The 7,500-nt window shown below is 42.4% G+C and overlaps 1 protein-coding gene across 1 annotated transcript in view; it reads left to right on the top strand.

Annotated features, from left to right (window-relative positions):
- The window catches only part of ca4a (carbonic anhydrase IV a), a 14,049-nt gene extending 12,946 nt beyond the window's left edge, over positions 1-1,103 (top strand). Inside the window, exon 8 of the mRNA XM_052125934.1 lies at positions 1-1,103. This exon is cut by the window's left edge and continues 308 nt beyond it. The gene's annotated coding sequence lies outside the window, so the exon portion shown is untranslated.
- The last annotated feature ends 6,397 nt before the right edge of the window (positions 1,104-7,500 follow it).

Genomic DNA, 7,500 nt, shown 5'->3' with positions numbered 1-7,500 from the left:
ACGTGTGCTCACAGCTATCAATAGAGACTAAACGTGTGTGACCCGCTGTGAAGAGCTGGTAAAAGATGCATGACCCATCGTAGAGGCCGGCCAAGACTCTTGCATATGTGCACGTACACACACACAGAACTATATTTATGAGGTTAATGCTTTTGAGTTGCTGTATAGGTGCATTACAAACACACTACACGTGCACGACGCAAATATCAAGGGTGAAAGGTCATCTAGCCCGGACTTGTCTGCTGAGAATAGATCAAAGCAGTTAAGCACAGAAACGACAGGGGATGCAAACACACACACACAACTTGACATTTACATTAATGCTCTTGGCGAACAAATTCGTACGTCACTTAAAGGGACAGTTCACCCAAAAATAATTTATTCAGCCTTTTTTACTATAAACTCTCCATTTTCACTTTCATGATGCATATTGCACCTACCGGGTAGGGAGGAGAATTTATAGTTAAAATATATAGGACTTAAATATTGATCTGTGTCCCACACCTATCATATCACTTCTGAAGGCATGGATTAAACCACTGGGGTCTTGTGGATCACTTTTAGGCTGCCTTTATGTGCTTTTTGGAGCTTTTAAGTTCTAGTCACCATTCACTTGCATTGTATGGAACAACAGAACTGAAATATTCTTCTATAAGAAAGAAAGTCAAACATGAGGATGACATGAGGGTGAGTAAATAATGACAGATTTCTCATTTTGGGGTGAACTGTCCCTTTAAGACAAAGCAAACTCTTAAATTGCTTATCGTTCAGTAGGTCAACATTAAGATGCTGTATTCTGTGAGAGGACATTTACAAAACAGTTTCACAACAGTTCATTGAGTCATTCTCAGGAAGTGGTGCCACCTGTGCCAATATTGTGCATGCACCCCCCGCTCACAAGTGGCACCGTGTCCTGGCGAGTGACCCACACACCCCGTCTTGTGCGTGTTCACTGTTCAGCTGATTACATCTGGACTCATGCATCATACACTAAAGACTGTTCGGTTTGGGGCTTTTATTCAGGTCTGTTGTGAGATCACATGAATTGGGTTTTGTAGAATTTATGGGTGTCAGATCCACTGAACGCTTGAACCAGTGCTTGAATTGGGGGGTCCGCAAGATACTTCTATTTTAGTAGAAATAATAAAGACAAATCTGATTAAACTTGAGTGGGTTGTTCACTGTTAATGCCCAATGGGGGGGGGGGGGGGTACCCTGGGCACTGGCACCACTGGCTAAACTAAAGACCGTTTCCAGTTTGCACTCTTTGAATAAAGCTCCTGTGTTCATCCGTAACCTCCTCTATAGCATCATCACAGCCCGAGACTATTTCACCTAATGAAGGTCCTCAATCAGGTCCTTACCGACCGCTCCTCTATCACTGCTTTCTGAGACGTTCTGGATTAATCCTGTGCCACCGCCGAACCTGACAGTGATGCCATCCAGTGACGTATTCAAGTGCCTTATATGTGCTCCGCTGGTATACATGCCATAGTTGCCCGTTTGGGTCTGCTGCTTTGGCACTCTCTAAATCCAGAATTACTTTGAGTAAAACATTTAAAGAACAACAGTATCATATCTCTCTTCGTTATGTAACACTGGACTGAAAATGTATCTTCAGCCTTCTTCACGTACGCCTGATTTAATAAATGGTATATATTATGCATATTATGATCATATATGTGGTCTACATATATGTGAGATGGCATAAGCTTCAATCCGAGCACTGGTTTGAACTCTCTCTGTATGGGAATATGATGCAAACATTGTTATATAGGAATATATATATATATATATAAGATTACATATGTGCAGTATATAAACGGGGATATATGACACACATACAGACATGAACTCTATCTGTATTTCTACACATTGACTGTATGTTCATGCTGCTGTTGTATTGTTGCATTAATGACACTGAATGTCACACACACACACACATAAAGCTGATGCAGTGATTGACATCTACAGTATTCTCATTTGCATATTCAAATGACTGCATTATGATGACATCAGTGTAAAAGTGACTGCTAAAGATGTAGAGAATGCATTAAATACAATAAACTGTTGCATATCCTTTTAAATCAATTCTCGTTCATTGTTTCAGCTTCTGATTTAGGTTTGAGTTGCAATAACACGTTCATCACTTCACCGGACACGTGTGCGCTGTAATGAAGTTGGCATTGTACACAACTCAAAGATTTCAAATGCATCTTCAGTTTCAGTGTTTGCTTGTAAACGTCTCTTGAATTCAATAGTTTCATGTTCTCGGCAGACAATAATTCACCACAGACACACATTGTGGTCGACACAACCCATGTGCAGCTCTATGGGAACAGACCTGTGACACGTCTATGTGTCACACCCCACCAGTGAGCAGCAGATATATAATATAAATATACATCATCTGAACTTCCTTTGAAGTGTTGCACCTGTGTTCATCTCTCCATGATCCCGCCACAGACAATATTTGAAGGGCAGAAGTCGCCGGTGTTATCAGTGGCCGTGAGGACAGTTTTAATTGTACGTGTGTTTGAGTCTCACATTCCAACAGAAGCTCTGCTCCATCCATCGGAAACACGTCTCGAGGACTAATCTTTCTTATTGACTCGTACTGGGAGACGCAGTCTGGATCTGTGAGGACATAGATCCAGACTGCGGATCTGTTACTCTGTAACATTGTGGCAGGCAAACAGAATATGAAGCTGAAGATGAAGGCTCATAAACACACACACACTCTCTCTCTCTCACACACACACACAAACACACAAACACACACTCACATACTCACACTTGTATCTGGCAGTGGTGGCTCAGTGGTTGAGGCTCAGGGTTACTGTCCAGAAGGTCGGGGGTTCAAGCCCCAGCACCACCAAGATGCCACCATTGTGTCCTTGAGTAGACACTTAACTCCAGGTTGCTCCGGGGATTGTCCCTGTAATAAGTGCACTGTATAATACATTGGTACTCAGAAGGTTGCTGGTTCGATCCCCACAGTCACCACCATTGTGTCCTTGAGTAAGACACTTAACTCCAGGTTGCTCCGGGGGGATTGTCCCTGTAATAAGTGCTCTGTATAATACATTGGTACTCAGAAGGTTGCTGGTTCGATCCCCACAGTCACCACCATTGTGTCCTTGAGTAAGACACTTAACTCCAGGTTGCTCCGGGGGGATTGTCCCTGTAATAAGTGCTCTGTAAGTCACTTTGGATAAAACCTTCTGCCAAATGCATAAATGTAAATGTTGTATCTGCATCATGTATTCAGTTGTCCTGCAGGTCTCTATAATACAGTAAACAGAGAATTGGGGGAAAGTTTGTATTTGCTCCACAGGATAAAGATGAGGTAAATGGCACCATCTGGTGGAAATATAAAATGTAAATTTTGAAGCCAGGACTCCAGAATGAAAGAATAATATCATAGAAATCATGATTTTATGCTTTAATGGCACTGAGATCAAATATTGGGTTCAATGGGGACAATTACAGTGTGTTATAGTGGGCAGTGGTGGCTCAGTGGTTGAGGCTCAGGGTTACTGACCAGAAGGTCGGGGGTTCAAGCCCCAGCACCACCAAGATGCCACTGTTAGGCCCTTGAGTAAGACACTTAACTCCAGGTTGCTCCGGGGGATTGTCCCTGTAATAAAAATGCACTGTAAGTCGCTTTGGATAAAAGATCTGCCAAATGCATTAAAAAAAAAATGTAAAAAATGTTATAGATGTATTATAGATGTTTTATAGGAACTGAGATTGAAATATCAAAATACCCCCAAAAAATGTATACCGTTGGTGTTAACAGCCAAAATGATAGACAACACAAAAATGTCAAAAAGGTTGCACAAGGGTTAAGACAACATGACTTTTCCAATAATGAGTGGTGGTGTAGTGGGCTAAAGCATTTCATGAGGTCTTTTGGAAGTTAGGTTCTTTAGCCGTTCCCCTGTCGCTTCACTCTCACATTGTTGTCTACAATAGGACACTCATTCAGAAGCCCTTTAAATCAGAATCTGACATATTTTGGATCTGCACCAGGTTTGGAGGTCTTCTAAGACATCTCTCACGTCTCCTGGGATCTTCTTTCTCTCTCCTCCAAACTGAGGTCACAGTCCAATCAAAAGATGTTTTGTCATGAGCAGGACAGCAAAGACGGCGAGGACTTCAGAGCACAAAAGCTTGTGGTGAAACAGTGAAGCCCTTATCACGCTCCTGACGTCGTGGGTAAAGAGTGTATGGGTAGCATTCGGGCAGGATATATGAAGGACAAGTAATATATGTAAAGGTGCATCAGGTTCGACCCTTGTGTTTGATCATGTGAGCGAGTCCATGTCAAATTCCAGCTTCTCATGTGTGACATAGTGAACAGCCCCCCTCAAACAAAGATGGCCATTCTCTCCCATTAGAAAACCAAAAGATGCCCTCAATCTGATAGGAGAGGTACACCGACTAAACCAAGCATATCAAGCTCTAGTCTACAATGAACTCATACCCTAACCCCGATCATGCCAATAACCTTTAATACGCTTCTCTCGTCTAGTTACAAACTCCAGTGTTTTTGTCTTCTGTGCTGCACAAACATTATTTTCTTATTAATGGTTCGGTTTAGGATTGGGTCAGAGCTAAAACTTAGGAAACATCATTCTAACATTGTTCATTTGTTTTTCTCTAAAAGCCATCTCATTCGATCTTATTAAAACAACTTAATAACTACTGTTATAACAACATAATAACGACTGTTATAACAACTTAACTACTGTTATAATGCCTAATAACTACTGTTATAACAACTTAACTACTGTTATAACGCCTAATAACTACTGTTATAATGCCTAATAACTACTGTTATAACAACTTAATAACTACTGTTATAATGCCTAATAGCCACTTTTATAACAACTTAATAACTACTGTTATAACGCCTAATAACTTCTGTTATAATGCCTAATAACTACTGTTATAATGCGTAATAACTACTGTTATAACAACTAATAACTACTGTTATAACGCCTAATAACTTCTGTTATAATGCCTAATAACTACTGTTATAATGCGTAATAACTACTGTTATAACAACTTAATAACTACTGTTATAACAGCTTAGTAACTACAGTTATAACGCCTAATAACTACTGTTATAATGCCTAATAACTACTGTTATAATGCCTAATAACTACTGTTATAACAACTTAATAACTACTGTTATAATGCCTAATAAAATGGGGGTAAATGGGCTGCACAGTAAACTAACAGCATATGAATGGGTTACTTCTGTAGATGTAACAGCATATTAAGCTGGGATACACTCATTTTCTCATTTCATTTGTTATTTTCTCACGGCCATTTGCAGTGAAATTTAAAGCTGAAATACATGAAACAATCAAGGCCGACGTGCTGTTCTAATATTTCCCAGGTCACACTGTCCCTCATCACGGTCACCGTGAACTGACACATTAAAGGAAACAACTCCCAGAGAAAATGTTCACACTGGCAAGTAGAAACGCATTTGGAAGAGTGACAAAAACATGAAAAAAAGATCTCAACCACATGATCACAAAACACGTCCTCCCGTATAGTGATGTCCAACAGCACAAGCTGTCGCAGAATGTGTATTATTAACTGATCTATTGGCAATTAAATGAGAATAAATGAGCTGCTGATTATTGGCCATATTTGGGCATATTTCATTCAAAGAGTATTAAAGAAACAGAGCTCATTATATAGACAATAAAGAAGTGAACACAAGCAGCTAAACATCTCCTTCCTCCTCTCCAGATATGAGATATTGTCCTCTTCCCAGGATGTGACACGCACCTCAGACGACTGTTCTCCAATCAAACTTCCTTCTGCACAAGAGTGTTTGGCAACCAGAGTGGCCCGGGGCAGGTTTGGCTAATTTTACGCATGTTCTTTTAGACCTGCCTTTGTATCCAAACATGCAATATATCCAAGAACGGCCCTTAGAAGTGCAACACACAGGGTTGGTTCCAAAACATACACTGTGTCTCATCTGGCTCACAAGTTCCCCATGTAGCGATTCAGCAGATCGTGAACACAAATTTGGGCACTAGCAAGAGCCTCGATCCTTTATATGGCATTGCTGGCATAAGGGCATTGCTGGCATAAGGGCATTGCTGGCATAATGACAGTGGGAGAGAGAGAGACAAAAAAAACACTTACTCCTCGGTTCTCTGATATGCCGTAGCTTGGTCCTCGGCCACTCCTCCACCCTCTAATGGACGACAGCCGCACCTCCCGGGATGGATCGGAGGCAGTCCTCCGGCCCCTAGCGGACGGAACGCCCCGCCGCATTCTTGTGGATGGAAGGGGTCTCCCCACGCCGTGGCAGCGGTCCTCCCACTCCAGGCGGTCGGCCAGGAAACCCTCAGGGGTTTCAGACCCTGCCACTTTTCAGTGGCTGGTAGGCGTCTCCTCCTACGCTGGCAGCGGCTCTCACCACTCCAGGTGGTCGGTTAGGAGCCCCTCCTCCACTCACGGTCGGCGGCCGCTCTCAGACGGTCGGGCTCCTTCGTCTCCCGGTGAATGGCCCGCGGCTGCTCCGTTGGGGTGGATACTAGTGGCGAGGACTCTACTACAGAGCGTCCCTAACCCTTCCCGGGTTTCGCCACCAGTGTGCCAAAGAGGCGAGAACCGGCTTGACAATATAAATAATAGTTTAATATGAAACATAACCAAAAAGACAAACACAGGTGTCGGACAGCTGTCTGTAACTCTCTCTCTCTCTCCCGCACTGCCGTCGGCCTTTATCCCTCTCGAGGGCTAATTAGGCTGATTAGGGGCGGGTGTACGGAATCACGACTCGCCCTCCGCCCTGCCACACTCGCCTTTGCCATATACAAAGTCAGAATTGCAAGACATGTTGACTTCAGTCAAACTGCGACTATATTTCTAGCAATTAGAAGCTTATATCTGCTGGAAATAGTCACAACCGCAAGATATAAACTCGCATTTGTGCCTGTATATATTTCTATATGGAAATAAATCTTAAATAAAGTCTCAAGAGTGAGATAAACAGTCAAAATGACCTTTTACTCCCAACATTCCTGGCGGGATTTGCCTTTGAAAAAATCCTCATCCTCCCTGTAATGAAGTCCAATGGCACTAGTTACAATTGTTGTTACAAATGTACAAGTTTTGTATCTTAAGATGACTAAAGTGGGAGTTTGAATTTCCCAAATACCACAGAGACTGACACAATAAACTAGAATCACATAATGTAATCATGGCTGATAGTGTTTCGGTTTACTCCCTAAACAGTGTGCTTACTGAACTATAGGGGGCATACGGCTCCCCTTGTTGTACTACCTACTAATGCGGAAATGGAGCCTCAACACAGGTTGCAGCCCCCCTTGAACACTGCAGGCTCCCTGGGACTGTTTACATCGTGCTGTTTGGGTTGTTTAACAGAAATGAGTTCATAATGGAACATAAACACGGTCGGTCTGTTTTGTTTGGGCACCAGAGTGATTTTCATACTGACAG

The sequence above is a fragment of the Xyrauchen texanus genome, chromosome 4 (assembly GCF_025860055.1).
Source record: "Xyrauchen texanus isolate HMW12.3.18 chromosome 4, RBS_HiC_50CHRs, whole genome shotgun sequence".
Classification (NCBI taxonomy): domain Eukaryota; kingdom Metazoa; phylum Chordata; class Actinopteri; order Cypriniformes; family Catostomidae; genus Xyrauchen; species Xyrauchen texanus.
The sequence above is the reverse complement of the archived record's forward strand: the minus strand, read 5'-3'. Positions and strand labels throughout refer to the sequence as shown.